We start from the raw sequence: 17,598 nt of genomic DNA, 5'->3' as shown, positions 1-17,598 counted from the left end.
GAATGGACTCACAATCACTGTCTGCGGGCTTGAATTCAGTCTCTTGGTTTACCCAAAGAAGACAATCAAAAACTATCAGATCTTCCCCAATTCGTGTCTAGGCTTAATATAACTCCCAATAAATTAATGGGTGAGAATTAATGGGTGAAAATTGCCAAGAAATTTTGGAGGAAATAAGAAAACGTAAAGGTGCTAAAAGTGAAATGGGAACTTGCCCTACCAAATACGATATGCATTGCAAAGCTCGAGAAGGGCAGGTTTATTTGAAAAATGCTGCCAGGCCTGTACATAAACTATTAGGAAAAAAAGAATCATACTGCATTCTTACTTCATATACGACCTACCAAACTTGATCCCAAATGGATTTAAACAGTCATACCTGAAATCATAAAAATTAGAGGAAAGAATGGAAAACATATGTCTCCAAAGAAGATACACAAGTGGTTAAAAAAAACACACACAGGAAAAGACGGTCAACATCATTTAGCCATCAGAGAAATGCAAATCAAACCCACAATGAGATATCACTTCCCACCCACCAGAATGGCTATTACCAAAAGAAAAAGAAAAAGAAAATTACAATTGTTGGAGAGGATGCAGAGAAATAGGAACATTCATTCACTGTTGGTAACAACACAAAATGGTACAGCTGCTATGGAAGACAGTTTGGCAATTCCTCAGAAAGCTAAGTATAGACTGACCATATGACCCAGCCATCCCACATCTAGGTATATACTCAAAAGAAGGAAATCAGGGTCTCAAACAGACACATGCACACTGATGTTCATAACTGCGTTATTCACAATTACCAAAAGATGGAAAGCAACCCAAGTGTCCATCAATAGATTAATGCATAAACAAAATAGTTAATACACACAGAATAATATTATTCAGCCATAAAAAAAAGAAGGTGGGAAGTGGACGTGGCTCAAGCGATTGGGCTCCTGTCTACCATGTGGGAGGTTCCAGGTTTAGTTCTCCCAGATTCTCCTGGTGAAGGCCAGCTGCCTGTGTGGACGGCTTAAACAACAAAAAAAAGAGACACAGAGGAAAAGACAATGAGAGACACAACAAACCAGGGAGCTGAGGTGGCTCAAGCAGTTGAGTGCCACTCTCCCACATCAGAAGGTCCCAGGATCGGTTCCGGTGCCTCCTGCAAGGGGGGGGGGCAGCGAATAAATAAATAAAAACAAACCTTAAAAAAAGTTCCCTTCCTTAATCCCTAGCAAGATGTTTATTTAAAAAAAAAGAAAGAAAAGACAAAAGTCTGAAACATGTGACATGTTCAAACCTTGAAGTCATCATGTTGGGTGAAAGAAGTCGGACACAAACGGATACGTACTGTATGATCCCACTTATCTGGAATAAACAAAGCAAGCAAACTCAGAGTCTGAATCTAGAATAAAGGTTACCAGGAATAGGGTGAGTAAGGTTATCAGGAATAGGGTGGGGTAGGGAACAAAAAGTTAGAGCTTAAAATGCAGAGTTCTTATTTAGAATGATGGAAAAGTTTTGGTAATGGATGGTGGTGATGGTATCACAACAGGTGAACATAATTAACAGTAATGAAATAAATATGTGTTTAAAGGGGGGGAAAATGTTAGGTTGTATATATGGCAACAAAATAAAAATTTCTTTTTTAAATCCATGAATTTGCACTACACAGTGAACCCTAAATTAAACCACAGGCCATGGTTAATTGTGCGTTTATCATTACGACAAATGTTCCACATCAATGCAAGGTGTTAATAATAGTGTGGCATATGGGAATCCTGTATTTTATGCATAATGGTTCTGTAAACCCACAACTTCTCTAACCAAAAAGATTTTAGAAGGAAGTACAAATGACTATTGGCTTGACCGAGGATGTTGAAAGGCTTTCTCTGCACAGAAGCAAATAATGAAATCCAAAGGAATAGGGCAAACATTTGACCATGCAAACAGCTAAATTATTTGTAAGACAAATAGTCTCAAACACAGAGCAAGAAAGAGCCGGATTGCGTGATCAGGAGTCTTTCAGATCCTACCTCCTATAGCCTGCCTCCCACATTTCAAAGTCAGACAAAGCCCAGGCGATCCCTCCAGAGACCTGGTTTCTGGTTTCACCGCTGCTGCCAGGTGGTTTCTTGGCTGACTTCCGGGAAGTCACTCAGTGGTTCCTTGGCAACCTGACGCCAGCGGGTGCCCCTCAGATCACACAGAAGTCGCCTCATTTCATTTTTAAAGTATTCTTCCAATCAAACCACAGATTAAATGCAATGGGGTGCTAGCTATTTGGGGGAAAATCTGTGGTGCCTTCTTCAGTAAAGAAAAAGTGCCTTATAAAGCAAGTCCATTATCTAATCTACCACTGGGAATTTCCTTTTTTTGTATTCCTGACCTTGCAAATATAATCATAGACATGAAAACCATATGTCTCTTTAACCTTAATCCACTCATGTAAGAATCAGGTGACTCATTAAGATTGTAAAATACAAATATTTCCACCAAGTCCAATTGAAAGAATAACTCAAGTTGGAGAATTTCAGGCAAATGAGGGTAGTGCATGTTAATATCTCCCCTTATTATCACTTGGCCAGATGTCAATAAAAATGACCTTTATCATTATATTATTAGGTTGTTATTATTTTATTACTTGACCTCTTCTACTTGATGTCATGATCAAATAAAAATGAGATATAAAATCACAGCAATAATTAGAATACTGCCTATACTCGTTTGTAACACGGACACTATGAAACTTAGCAACATACTTTAAATCAGCCTAAGAGATGGTTTTAAAAAAACAAATCAGCAAGCCTTTATCATCTATCAAATTAAATCAAGGGTTCTTAATCTTGGCCCATCAACTTTGGTAGTTAAAGTTATTAGTGGGGGTCCTTACAGCCAAAATCACAAAGATGAGGTATAGCAGCATACCCCCATCCAAATTTATTTTCTTAGTGTTTTCTCCAAAATCGACCTTTTTAGATTTTTCACCAAATCATCCATTAGCAAGCCTAAAAAGAGTTTTTACTCCAAAAAACAAAAAACAAAAAAAAACAGGTGTCACTTATTCATTCACTCAGTATGCTGGCTTCCTTGTGAGTGTGCTGAGTTGTGTGGTTCTAGTCACGTTCTCACTAGCCTTCTCAGGGATGGTATTAAGAATACTTAAGCTCCCTGAGTCATCGGGGCCCTGACCAATGAGAAGAGCTGCTGGCCCACTACCAGGCTGAAAGTTCAGGTTGGTCCTGGCTCTAGTCAGCCGGGGCTCTGGCCTCCTCCTCCTCTCTGGCTCCCCTGTCCCCTCCTCTGCCTGCCCCCAGGACGCTGGCTTCCAGATTCTGCAGTGGCCTCTTCCCGGCTGTGTGGGCTCTCCCGGGCTAAGGTCATCATCTTCCCTGCTTCTCGCCCGCCACACCCCAGCACCCTAGTGACTCTGGGTGTCTCCTGTTGCTTATTGGAAACTTTCATCTAACAGGCTCAAAATTCACACTATTTCCGCCCCACCCTCTTCCATAGGCACAGAAGCACACGCATACACATGCACACACACACACTCCTGAGAGCCACACTTGGCCAATGGCACATCATCAGTATCCTCGCAGGCAACTTTGCCACCCCTCTCCCCCTATCTGAGGTCCATCCTTCTCTCAACGCTCCTGCCCTTGAAACCATCCTCTCCCTTGACCTCTGTGACACCACTCTGTTCAAGACACATCTCTAAATGAGACTACTTTCTTTCCACGCTTGGAAAGATCGATAACGCAAATCTGGGAAGACATTAGTGTACTAGCGCTGGAGACCTTGCCACGTCCACAAATGAATGCTAACGTCACCCACTGGTGCCTCTCTTCACTTAGCCCACAATTCTCTTTTGAGTCCCTAAAATATTAATACTAATGCGCCCAGCTTCCCTTCTTCCTGTCCTCACTTAAATACAATAATGCCTGAATAGTTGGGATACTGGTCTGTGAAAAGTGTCTTGATAGCAGATAACAAAAGTCTTATTTTAAAACACCTGGTTTCAGGAAAGTGGATGAGGCTCAAGAGATTGAGTTCCCGCCTACCACATGGGGCATGTCCCTGGTTCAGTTCTCAGAGCCTCCTAGAAACAGCAAGATGGCGCAACGGGCAGGCATGACAAGGTGATGCAACAAGAGACGCAAGAAGGAAAACATAATGAGAGACACAACAAAGGAGGGAGTGGAGGTTCCCAGTGCCTCCTAAAGATTCTCAGACTGAAATCGAATGGAGGATACTGTACAGGTTTACTGAAATGTAGAGGACCCGTAACTCATGTTTGCCTCCCAATTTCTCCTTATTGTAATGAAAATGTTTATCCTTTGTCCATTTGTGTATTGGAAGCAGATAAATTATTATTTCAAAGGTCTACATCCAGGTGGAACTTTGTCCTAAGACAAATGGCATTTTTAAAAATTGATTTGAGATATAGTTTAGTACTTGCATTGTTACTTATTTAAGGTTTTTTCAAGTATTGTAATGTCTTTTAGGAATTCAGAGGGTGGAGTATAGCAGTTTGATATGGTTATAAATTCCTAAAATAGATATTGGATTATGTTTGTAATCTGGGTGTTATTAAGTTATGACTACATGTTTCACCACATGGAAATAGACTTTGGTGAGGAAAGTAACTTATGCTTATGGCCTGGTATCTGTAAGATCCTACCCCAAATAAATACCATTTATTAAAACTAAAAAAAAAAAAAGAGGATGTTAAGACAGTGAGCTGATGTGTCAGGCAGGCGCAACAAGCTGATGCAACAAGATGATGTAACAAGAGACACAAGAAGAAAAATCACAATGAGAGACTCAATAAAGCAGGTGGCTCAAGCGATTAGGTACCTCTCTCCCATATCAGAGGTCCCGGCTTCAGTTTCTGATGCCTCCAAAAGAAACAAGGAAGACAGACACAGCAAGTGCAAACAATGAGGGGGTTGGAAGAAAGAAAGAAAATAAATCTTAAAAAAAAAAAATCTGGTTTCAAACAAGGGATGCCCTTGAACTGTGCTCCCATGGTGAGGGATCTACTATCCGTAGCCCTCTATTCCAGGTCTGGACACCCATACAGGAACTGTTGCTAACTTTTCCTAAGGAAATGTTGACCTTGACACCCTAAGGAATCCACACTGGCAGCTCTCAGAGAGAGGGAAAATGAGGGAACTGAAAACCCAGGTTGTATTTTCCCACTCAAAGGACTGTTAAATTAGGATGCAAGAACTCCCTGCGTCACCATGCCACACCCCAGCTGCACGTGCCACTACTCTCAAAGAGTGGAAGCTGGCTGGGATCAAGGCTCTGAGCAGCAAGGACCGAGCCCTCCAGAGTTTGTTGGCAAGGCTTACTCAACCCCTCGGTTCCCTCAACACTGATCAGACCTGGAGAACCAGCTCACGTTAGCCAAATGCACAGAGGCTGGCAAACCAGCAATTTACTGTCAGTTTACAAGGGGAGGATGATGATGTCTTTGTAATGCCCAGTATACACACCCACCACCTACCGGACAGGATCAACATTCCCAGAAAACTGTCCTGGGTATCAGAAGATGTCGGGGGGAATAAGCAACTTTTTCCAAAGTGGACCCCTTGGAACACTGGATCCAGAAGGCGTTTCATGAGAAAGAGTGTTCCGTGGCCAAGTGAAGTTGGCAAACATTATAATAAAGACTATGAAAGGTCCTGCCATTTTAAAAACATCCCCTGCATTTCCCTCATTCTAATGGCTGTAAGTCTTAAGTAATTTGTGTGTAAAATTCCTAAAACACAGCGTGGCCAATCCTGCTCTAGATACACACGGCAGGGAGCATGCGACTCAGCCCACGTACTTGTAGCAAGCCAAGTGTCATGTGGAATGACCGCTGGGCTGGAGCCCTGGCCCCAACGCCGTGGTTTGACTCCTTTAGACCTCTGGCCGCTCACCGACAAAATGGAATTAACCAGACTGCTGGGAGGAAACAACTAAGGCACTACCTATAAAAGTGCTTTATAAAGTGCTTTAAAAATGAGGGTCATTATCTGCTAGAGGCATGACCATCCTCAGGATTGCCTTGTTGCTGTAGCTCCTCAAAATACGTTACAAAGGGAGGCTTTGCTTCATTCACTCAAGGCCCATACCTTGACCGCTGGATCAAGAGCTATGAGCTCGCTCCAGACCGCAGGACGCTCAAAGTAGGCAAGCGGGGCCCACCATACATGGCCACAAGCTCTACCCACACAAGGTGGTGCCCATGGAAGTGAGGAGGGAGTCGAGGAAATCCTCCCAGCTGAAGCCATGAAGAATCCTGAAAGATCACCCAGAGGCCAGGTGTCCAGGGGGGAAGGGGCCCGGTTAAGGGGGACCTCCACGGGATGGCATGCCCCTGCACCCAAGAGACATGGCTCGCCTGTCTCCTCCAAGCAGGGAAAGAGGAGTTAGCTAAACAAGGAGGCTGTTCTGGAGAGCGGAACTTCTCTTTGGAGTGCGAAGGGGCCCTTGACCCTGGAGAAGGGGTAGAGAGAAGAAGGCTGCTGGGGAGCTGGCTCTAAACCACAGGCACCCACCACTGCCCTCGAGGGAATCACGTGCCTGCTCAAGTACCCCCAGCTTGGGGGACAAGTGGTGGGCTAGGTTAGGTCTCCTCTTCTTCCATATTCCTGCAGGAGAAGGTCTCCAAAGGAGGTCCTGGGGCTAGGTCACCCCTCCCGCCAGCTCCAGATCGCCAGCTCCAGATCTCCGATGCTGAGAGCAGAAGCCCCAAACACCAGATGTCAGGGCCCTCCCCGGCCAAGGGCTCTGCTCAGTCCCTGACTGTGCTGCCCTATCTACAAGTGCCCAAGCCTGGGGGAGCACAACCAGCATTCTATGTGGCAGGACCCACATCCAAAGCCAAACCCGAATCTAAGGCAAAAAGAAAAATGTCTTCCGCTCCATGCACCTCTGTGCATATCCTCCCATATCTGAATCAAAAGGAAAAAGTTAGAAGTTCTAGGTGATCATGCACAATGACCCACGGCACCCACCTGTCTGCATGCCACTGAAACGCCCGGAAGCACACAGTGAGGGGCAAGACAGAGGACTGGCTGGAAACATCCCATAATGACTCGGGGTATAATAGCCACCTGCCCCTATTTAAATGTTTGATACCTTGTCCATCACGGAGTTTTCACATTACTTCTGATTTTGAAAAACTATTGCTTTAAAACAGTATTTATCTTAATTACCGCACGGCCAAGGGTTTGTTTTTGCTTCAGTAGTGACAAAGTCCTGCTGGTCCAAGAATGCCGGGAAGTCTTTGTTATTGATTACAGCATGTTCCTAAGAAACCGGAGCGTGCCTGAAATCACCCAGCGCCTGCAAGAAAGCGGCTGCGCTGGCGCGGGTTTGCGTGCAGCCTCTGCCGAACTAGGAAAGCGCCTAGGACTCGAGCGCTCGGAGCGGATGGGCACCCCGAGGGGCCGCGGGCAGGGGGCGGCCGGGCCCTGCATATCTTGGTAACAGATCAGAGGCTTTGAAGCGAGGTTTCTGCCAACCCTGCTGTGCACCCGGTGGTCATGGGGCGCCCCGCAGCGGGGGCTGGACGCGGCGCGCCGGGGAGCCGAGGCCAAGAGGGGAGAGCGAGCCCAGAAGGGGGCGGGGAAGCCGCGAAGTGGGCAAGTGGCTGCGTCCCTTCCCGGCCCGGAACCCGGGCCCTTCCTTCGCCGCACGGCTCCGCCATCAATCACCCCGACAGCGACCCTCCTACGGGGGCTTCTCCACCCGGCGGAGGAAGTTCCCTGCCAGAGCCTGGAAGGGCCGGGGCTAGCGGCCGAGCGCACGGACGGGGATCCGAGCCGGGCACTGGGCTGTGCCGCCCCGGGTCCCGCCGCGCGCACAGACGCGGGCGCACGGGGCACACCGCAGGCGCACCCGCAGGTAGAACCCGCCCGCACCCCTTCTCGCCCTCCTCCCCGCGCGCGCAGCACACCAACCCGCACCCTCCCCCCGCCCCTCACCCCACCCCGCAGAGGTCAGCCGAGGCCACCCGAAGCCCCTGCCGGGATAGCGCCCGCCTCGCAGCAGCCGGAAGATCACCTGCCCGCTCCCCGCCCCTGCGTCCCCTCGCGCTGGAGGCTCCCCCGTCCCGTCCCCACGATCTGCGAGTACGCACCCTCGCTCTCTTCCTCAGGTCCCCTCCCGAGGGGGAGCACTGCCCCTCTGCGCCCGCAGAACCCCCGCCCGCGCCCCGGGGCCTCTCCGGGCGCTCGAGTGCAGGGGCAGGGGTTAGGGGTCTCCGCCGCCCCTTACCTCGTGCAGGACCTCCCCGCGGGTCCGGGAGGCGGGGGCGAGCGTAGCCGCCGCGGACTAGCGCGGGGCTGGGTTTCCCGGCTGGGGAGGAGGAGGAGGAGGAGGAGGGCCGGCCTTTGTGTGTCTGCCTCCCGCCCTCCCCTCGCCCCCCCATCCCCGCCCCCGCCCCCTCCCCCAGCCACCCTCGGGAGCTCGGGGAGGGGACCCGGCTGCCTTGAGAGGAGCGGACGAGGAAGGCGCCTGCGCGCCCCCGGGTCCGGCCACCTCCGCGCGCCCCCCGCCGTCCCCTCCGCGCGCCCCAGCGGCCAGCCTCGGCGCCTACCCGGTCACCCGGAAGCCAGGCAGCCGCGGGGAGGAATTGGGAGCCGAAAGTTTATCTAACCCGGAGCAAAGTGGGCTGGACCCGCCCCGCCAGCCCGCCTCGGCGCCGCCGCCCCCGTCCTCGCCCCTCCCCGGGGACCACCGAGTTGTGTTCTTGGCGAGGCTCCCCCTTCTTTCTTTTCCACCCCTCGCAGAGCAAGACCCGAACGCGCGGACCCATCACCGCGCGTGGCCCGGCGCGCGGGCCGGCGGGAGGCCGGGTGGGCGCCGGCCCTTTGTCCCGGGCGCGCGGCCCCCTGGGCTGGACGCGCTCAGGGAGCCCTGCGCCGCCGTCGCCTCCCCGCGGCGGGTTGTTTTGCTCGGTCTTGGCTGGGAAGGGGCCGCCCCGCCCCGCCTGGGCCCGGCCCTGGGAGGCGGGATGCGGTTTGGCCCCTGCGCAGGGCGCCCTTCGTAACCCCGAGGAAATCAAGGCAGCGCGGAAACGCTGGACGCCGCGTCTTTCGGAGTCAGCCTGGTTGCTGGAATGTCCCGCTTTCCCCGCGTGGGGCCGTGGGGGAGCAACTTGGGGAGAGTTGCTGCCAGAGTAGCCGAAGTGGCCGGGGTCGCAAAGGAGCCTCCGAGAGACACCTGTTTTGGACAGAAGCAGAAAACTGCGACGGAAGAGAAACGGACGAAGGCGCAGTTGACTGTTCTGTTCCAGAGCTGGCCGGCACAGACGTGGGTTGCCTTGGTTCCAGGGCCGCTGGATCCCACCTTCTCCAACCCCCCCGGATTCATTCCTCCCTCTCAGTCAGCTCCGCTCCCAGTAAAAAACAGCCCTCTGACTGGGAGGTTGGAAGAGGTCTGTGATACGGAAGGGAAATGTGCACTGCGAGGTGCAGGCAGCGGGACGAAATGGGGGGTGGTCAGACCAGTGCCACCGAGGGAAAGGCCCGAGGCGGGAGGGCGCCCACCAGAATGGCGCAGAGGCCTTTGGCACCGGAGCCCCAGGGCAGGAGAGCCGGGTGGTTAGCAGAAAGGTCAGAGGAAGGGGGTGAGTTAGCAGATAGCTAGGGGCTGGCCACTACAGGAAGCTCCTGAGGATTGGGACCCAGAGTGACACAATCTGACTTTTTGCTGGAATGTCACTCTGAGGCTGTATCCCGAGCAGGCTGGGGGGCAAAGGCTGAGGTGGGGACAAGTTGAGAGGCTACTGAAATACCCTCAGGCCAGAGGCCATGCGGCTCAGCCCAGGGAGCTAGCAGCGGAGGTGGGGGGGAGCTGGACTTTTATTTATTTTGAAGGTAGAGCTGACAGGAATTCCTAAGAGGTTGGGTACATGGGCAAAGGGGCGAGGTGGATGGAGAGGTGGACCAGATCCCACTGCCCTCCTCCTGCCCCGGAGTTACACAGCTGTGCAGACCAAGCTGGACCTCTGGTACTTTGTCCTGTGCTTCCCCCCTTCTCCTTTCCACCCACCCTCCTTGGAAACTTCCTTCACCTTGTGGATATTGCCTCTTGGATTGTCCCACAGGTTCAGCCGTGGGCCGGAGGGACAAAATAGGGCACTTTCGTGGAGCTCACAATCTAACCTGCTGAACGTGACGGTAAACTAGAAAGATGAGTGAAATGTGTGACCGATAAGTGACATGCAAAAAATTAACCCAGGAAGAGAATAGAGGGTGCTGGGGAGGTGGCAATTTAAAACAGGTGGTTGGAGAAAAATCCAGGGACAGCAATGCTAAAATGACTCTCTGGCTGGCTTCATCATACTCAGCAGTTTGACCTCCTGCCCCAGGTCCCTGGATACTGGAGTGGCCACTCCCATGAGCTTCAGAACTCAAGCTCCCCCAGGGCACTTTTGTCAGCTGGGAGATAGCTAGCCAAGAAAAAGTCACTGCTAATGGAGTTATTTCCCCCACTAAAATAAACCAAGCGGCATTGGTTTTGGAAGCATTGCCCAAAACCGACAACTGAACAATTTGTTTTTCTCCTCTGTTGAGCAGGGCAAGTAGAGGTGAAAGTCTCATGTACAATGCTGACTTGTTTTGTATTCCCGGGTCCAAGCTATAGAATAATCGTGATAATAATAGCAATTCCTTATTTGTTTATTGGCCTGCACTGTTACTAACATGCTTAATCCTCACACCCTGGGAAATGGGTACAGAATACTAGCAAATAGTTAACTGATTCTTGGATGGGCAAAGACTACCTATTAATAAAAGCCATTGATTTAAAAAATCATTTAAAAAGAAAGACAGGTAATGGGGTGAGCGTCGCTCAGTGACTGAGCACCCGCTTGGCATGTACAAGGTCCTGGGTTCAATCCCTGGTACCTCCTAAAACAAACAAAACAAAAAAAGAAATACAGATAGATTGGCATATTAAAAAGTATGACATCTGCTCAGAAAACAGCACGACCATACAATTATGAGACAAAAATTAAACTGGGGAAACGTTTGCAACAAAGATGACAAAGCATCGATATTTTCATTATATGGGGAATCATGGAAAAATTAATGCTGAAGCAATATGTCATCTCAGAGAGTGAATGTTCGTCATTTAGAGGCATGCGTGGAGGTTGCCGGGGACATGTATGGGTAAGCCAACCTCAGCTGTGGGTTCCTCAGAAGGGTAGAGAGAGGTCGGGTCACTCCTTGTGCTGTAGTGAGGCTGCAAGAAGGTGTCAGGTACCCTAAGTTCGCACATCCCCAGGACACTTGCTTGGTTCTTCCAGCTGAGACCTCTGAGGGCCGCCCCCCACCCGCCTACCCATCAGGGCCAAGCCACATGGAAGGCACAAAGGCCACAGTCCCCCCATTGCCACCCCAGCTGTCAAGAACTCAGGTTCTGGCCAAAGTTTTCCACCACCCCCATTTTCTACAAGTTGAAGTATGCTAAGGGAGGTGGTTCTTAAGAGGAACAGAAATCTACTGACATGAATACATATATATATCTTTTTAAATTTACCTATATATGTGTTTCAAAATCAAAAAGAGGGATAATCTCTGTAGTATAGGACTATCGAGACTTTAACTTTTCATGTTACATTTATGAACTGTCTGAATATAAAAAACAATGCGGCTTTGTTAATCAGACAAAGCATTCATTTTCTATCTAGAGAGAATTTTGTACATAGAATTAGGAGCACAAGTGTAAAAACAAAGTTATAGGGTGGCGGACTTGGCCCAGTGGTTAGGGCGTCTGTCTACCACATGGGAGGTCCGCGGTTCAAACCCCAGGCCTCCTTGACCGGTGTGGAGCTGGCCCATGCGCAGTGCTGATGCGTGCAAGGAGTGCCCTGCCACGCAGGGGTGTCCCCCGTGTAGGGGAGCCCCACACGCAAGGAGTGCGCCCCGTAAGGAGAGCCGCCCAGATATGTAGCCTATACAAACTCTGCTTTTTGAAATTCTCTGGGGCTTTCTTTGTGATCTGTGTATGATCCATTTTGGAAGTATTCCCATATTCATCAGAAAAGAAGATGTATTAAGCAACCCCCATCATCTAGTAATTTAGCATGTAGAAGTTACTAAAAAACTTTTTATTGTGGAACTTGAACACTAGTTAGTTAAATGTTAATTCATGTTTTTTGTTTTTCTTTTTAAAGATTTATTTTTATTTATTTCTCTCCCCTTCCCCCCCCCAGTTTTCTGCTCTTTGTGTCCATTCGCTATGTGTTCTGTGACTGCTTCCATCCTTATCAGCAGCACCGGGAATCTGTGTTTCTTTTTGTTGCATCTCCTTGTTGTGTCAGCTCGTGTGTGTGCAGCGCCATTCTTGGGCAGGCTGCACTTTCTTTCGCACTGGGCGGCTCTTCTTACGGGGCACACTCCTTGCATGTGGGGCTCCCCTATGCGGGGGACACCCCTGCGTGGAATGGCACTCCTTGCGAATATCAGCACTGCATGTGGGCCAGCTCCACACGGGTCAAGGAAGCCCAGGGTTTGAACCACAGACCTCCCATGTGGTAGATGGACGTCCTATCCATTGGGCCAAGTCGGCTTCCCTGATTCATGTTTTAAATTATATTTATTCAAACTCCCTGTTACTTATTTTGAGTATTGTGTTTGTCTTATAATTTGTATCATGCTCCTCGCCCTACCACCATGACCCTGAAATGAACTGGTGTAAGGCAGATGTGTTAAAATCTTCCATTACAATTAGAGTTCTAACATTCTTCCTTGAATAGTTTCCAACTGTTCACATTTTAGCATTTTCATGCTATGTTACACAATCCATAAACATTTATCAATACCATAATTTCACTGTGGATTGCATAGTTAGCAATATAATAAAACCTCCTTGTCTGCCTGGATTTCTTCTTGACTGAAATTCGTATCCTGACGACTGCTTGCTTTATGTCTATACTCGTCTCATAAATTGTCTATCCTGCTTTTTAAACTTCTCTACATCATTTTATTTGAGATGACTCCTTTTGAAGCAACATATGCCATAATAGATTATTATTCAACTCAACCGATGAATTCGTTTTATTCTTGCCACCTTGTTTTATGCTTTCTGGCTTTTATAAACCCCTGCCATTTCCTAAGTGCAATGCTTTTTGGTTAAAGAGATTCTAGTTTATCTCTTTATATTCTCCAATCATTTAGAAAGTCTACTTTTTTTTAAACTATAGGAGTTCATTCATTTATTAAAACAAAACTTTTGATTATCTATTGAGTGGTGGGCCCTGTCTTAAGCCTTGGGGATATACAATAAAACAGATATAGGGAAGCAGACTTGGCCCAATGGGTAGGGTGTCCGCCTACCACATGGGAGGTCCAGGGTTCAAACCCAGGTCCTCCTTGACCCGTGTGGAGCCGGCCCATGCGCAGTGCTGATGCACGCAAGGAGTGCTGTGCCACGCAGGGGTGTCCCCCGCGTAGGGGAGCCCCACACACAAGGAATGTGCCCTGTATGAAGAGCTGCCCAGTGCGAAAGAAAGTGGAGCCTGCCCAAGAATGGCACTGCACACACACAGCTGACACAGCAAGATGACGCAACAAAAAGAAACACAGATTCCCAGTGCCGCTGATAAGGATAGAAGTCGTCGTGGTGGTCACAAAAGAACACACAGCAAATGGACATAGAGAGCAGACAACTGGGGGCGGGAGGGGAAGAGGAGAGAAATAAATAAATCTTTAAAAAAACAACAACAACAAAACAGATACACACTTTCTCTCCAGGTGTTTACCATCTAATGGGGGCAGACAATAAACACATGAAGAAATACATGTGAGCTTACGAAAAAAATAAAACCGAGTTAGTGAGGGACATTACTTGTGTGCTCAGAGAACTCCCTGAGGAGGCTACGTTTTAGCTGAAACCCACAAAAAGAAGGACACAGCAGGCAAATTTCAGGGAAAGCCTGTTCCAGTTCAGGCAGAGAGAAGAGCTCAAGGTGGAAATAGGCTTGGTGACTTCAAGGAAGAGGGAGAACGTGCCCCTGTGGCTGGAGCCCAGGGAAACAAGGGCATTTCATGGACTTTAATCATCAGTGAGTTGACTGCGTAGATGGCTGGTTACACCTGCAATCAACTGAAGAGACTGCCTTCTGCAATGAGTCACGCCTCATGCCATCAGTTGAAGGCCTTGAAAGAAGTGATTTCAGCCTTCTGAGAAAGGATTCCCGTCGCACTCCAGGCAGCCAGCCTCTCCTGGGGAACTCGGGAGGACCATCATCGGAGTCCTTGGCTTGCAGCCTGCCCTAAAGACCTTGGACTTGTGCATCTCCATGGTCACATGAAACAATTCCATAAAATCTCATACTATTTATAGATATCTCCAGTCAGTTCTGTTTCCCTAGAGAACCCTAATACACCAGGCACCCCACATCATGAGGAAAAATAAGTAACTTCTTGTTTTAAGTCCCCAGCTCTTGGAGTAATAGTTATGCAATCATAGACGACGGACAGCTTTTCTCTTTAAAACTCTATAGACAAAAGAAAAGAAAACTCTATGGCTCTATAAACATTGTTTAGTTTCTTTTTCCTTTTTAGGTACCAGGGCCAGGGATTTGCTGGTGCTCAATCACTGAGCCACATCCACTCCCCTCAGTGGTTTTCTGTTTGTTTTGCTTGTTGGTTGTTTTTTGTTTGTTTGTTTTTAGGAAGCACTGGGACTAAACCCTGGACCTCCCGTGTGGGAAGCAGGTGCTCAATCTCTTGTGCCACATCTGCTCCCTGTTTCTTGTTAACATTTAATCTTAGTGAGGAAAAGTCTAGGTTCAAAGTGATTTGTTTAGCCCCATTATAGGCACTGCTTTTAAGTGCTTAAGAATTTTTCTTCATCTTTCTCATTTAAGCATTTTGCCAGGATATGTTGGAATATGAGTATCTTTTCACTCATTTGGTACCATTAAATCTTTTGATCTCTCTAACAATTTCTTTTTCAGCTCTAAAAACTTTTGTTTTGTGATGTCTGTGATTATTGCTTCTGTTCTAATTGTTCTGATTTCTTCCTCTAAGAGAGGTGAGTAAACAACAGCCTTGCACCAAATCTGGCCCACCATCTATTTTGGCAAACTATGTTTTATTGGGAAAAAAAAACTTTAAATAAATTTAATTAATATATTTATCATCTATGGCTGTGTTCGTGCATCAACAGCAGAGTTGAATTCTTGCAACAGAGACCGTCTGGCTCGTGAAGCCTAAAATAATTACTATCTGGCTCTTCATATTAAAAAAAAGTTTGCTGGCCTCTCCTCTAAAACATCTATGATTCTCAGATTGTATCACTAATGCCTAGATTAGTTGTCTTGGCTTCCTTGCATACCATTTTCTCTTCCACTGCTCCAATCTGTCTCCAGCACTAGACTGAAATGATTTTTGTTGCAGTCACAATTGCCTGAAATATTGGCAAATCCATGGTCACCGCCCTCTCTTCTTTTTACTTCACAAAATTTATTCCCCCCACCTTATTAAACCCCATTTTCTCTTGGCTTCTACACCACCCAGTGCTCTCTGAATCTGTTCCTATCCCCTGGGCTGCTGACTTTTGCCCTCCTTTGTTGGTTTTTCCTGTGCCAACAGGTACCAGTCAGGGCTCTCTCCTCTCTGTTCCTCTCCTTGCCCTCACCTTCCCTCTGCTTCTGTCCTCCTCTCCTCTCGCCCCCTCCACTTCCCTTCCCACTTCCTCTTTTCACCTCCCCAATCTTCTTGCCCCCTCCCTTCCCTTCCTCTCCAGCCATCCCTTCCCCTCTCTTCTCATCTCTGCACATATTCACTCTCAGGAAACCTATTTATTCCCGTGGCTTTCAATACTACCTCTGTGCCAATGACCACAATCTATTGCCCCAGACCTGACCTCAAACCTGTTCTCCAGACTTCTCTACCCACCTACTATTTTGTGTCTTCTACACACAGGGAGATAAGAGTTATTTCAGTTCTATCATGCCAAAGTTAGAACTCTTGATTTTCTCTTTTTAAACTCTTCCTCATTCAGTTTTACCTATCTCGGTGTTTAACTTATTTCCCTCCCTTCTTTACTCCCTACCACAAACACATCAATGACTTCAAATGTAGCCTGAATCTTTCCTTTTCTCTATACCTCTGTATTAGTAGGATTCTCCAAAGAAACAGAACTGACAGGACGTATACGTATGCATATCTGCATACATACACACACATAAGTACATTAAGAGATTTATTATAGGAATTAGCTCGCACAACTGTGGGGATTGCACATCTGAATTACACAGGACAGGTCACAAGTTGGAAACTCTGATGAAGTGACGTTGAATTCCCCAGGTCATGCTGGCTGGCTGAAATAGAGATAAAAATTCTTCTTTCTGACTTTTGAAATCCTCAGTTTTAAGATCTCCAACTGGTTGGATGAGGAGATTCCTATCATTCCTGCTGGCAATCTCTTTTGTTAATTGTAGATGCAATTGGTCAGAGATGCAATCAACTAACTATAGATGCTAACCCATTTACAAAATGCCCTCACAGTAACAATCAGGCCAGTGCTGGCTTGACCAGACAACTGGACACCATGACCTAGCTACATTGACACATGAAATTCACCATCACTATTTCCATTCCCACCAACCTAAGCCAAGTCACCATCACTTCATACCCAAACCCTGCAAAAACTTTCTGATTAGAATTTTTCATTCATTCCTGCCCCTAATGGTTATTCTATGTACAGCAGCCAGAATGATGTTTTTTTTTGCTTGTTTGTTTGTTTTTAGGAGGTATAGGGAATTGAACCCTGGGACCTCATACATGGCAAACAGGTACTTAACCACTGAGCTACACCCAATACCCATCAGACTGGTGTTTTTAGAAAGGAATTCAGAATGGTCTAAAGTAGACTTATCATGTACTTACCAAATCCAATGGATGTGTCATGATGATGGGAACGAGTGTTGTTGGGGGGGGGAGAGGGGGGGGGTGGGGGGAGCGGGGTTGAATGGGACCTCACATATATATTTTTGATGTAATATTATTACAAAGTCAATAAAAAAAAAAAAGAAAAAAAAATAGATCTATATGGAACAACAGTGGTGACAATAAATATCTTTGTCTTGGTTTGAAAAAAAAAAAGAATAAAGTAGACTTATCACTCTATTATATACTTATTATTATTATAGCAATGGAAGGACTTGTATCATTGATATTTATATCAGTGGTCATCAGCGGTCATCAGAGGTTCTGAGGGGAGGGAGAGGAAAGAAGAGGTGTAACATGGGGGTATTTTTGAGACATTTGAATTGTCCTGCATGACAAAATGATGGATACAGGCCATTATACATTTTGTCAAAACCTATAAAATCATGCAGGGCAGAGTGTGAACTCTAATGTAAATTATATTCCATGGTTAGTAGCAATGCTTCAATATGTGTCCACCAATTGTAACAAATGTACCATACTAATGAAAGATCTTATTAATGTGGGAAAGGGGGTGAGATAGGGGACTCCCCTATATATATTTTTTAAATTAATTTATTGAAATATATCACCCACACACAAACATACATAAACAATAAATGTATAATAATAGTTGTGAACTTACAAAACAAACATATATAAC

General features: G+C 47.2%; 1 protein-coding gene across 3 annotated transcripts in view; it reads right to left on the bottom strand.

Moving 5' to 3' along the window:
* The window catches only part of RIN2 (Ras and Rab interactor 2), a 225,361-nt gene extending 216,934 nt beyond the window's left edge, over window positions 1-8,427 (bottom strand). For 2 of the 3 annotated variants that reach the window (XM_058286768.2, XM_058286770.2), the window contains exon 1: window positions 8,266-8,427. The gene's annotated coding sequence lies outside the window, so the exon portion shown is untranslated. The remainder of the gene's footprint in view (window positions 1-8,265) is intronic. The other variant, XM_071211585.1, reaches the window with a different exon arrangement.
* Window positions 8,428-17,598: the final 9,171 nt, after the last annotated feature.

This window comes from Dasypus novemcinctus, chromosome 24 (assembly GCF_030445035.2).
Source record: "Dasypus novemcinctus isolate mDasNov1 chromosome 24, mDasNov1.1.hap2, whole genome shotgun sequence".
Lineage (NCBI taxonomy): Eukaryota > Metazoa > Chordata > Mammalia > Cingulata > Dasypodidae > Dasypus > Dasypus novemcinctus.
This window is presented reverse-complemented; position numbering and strand designations above follow the sequence as displayed.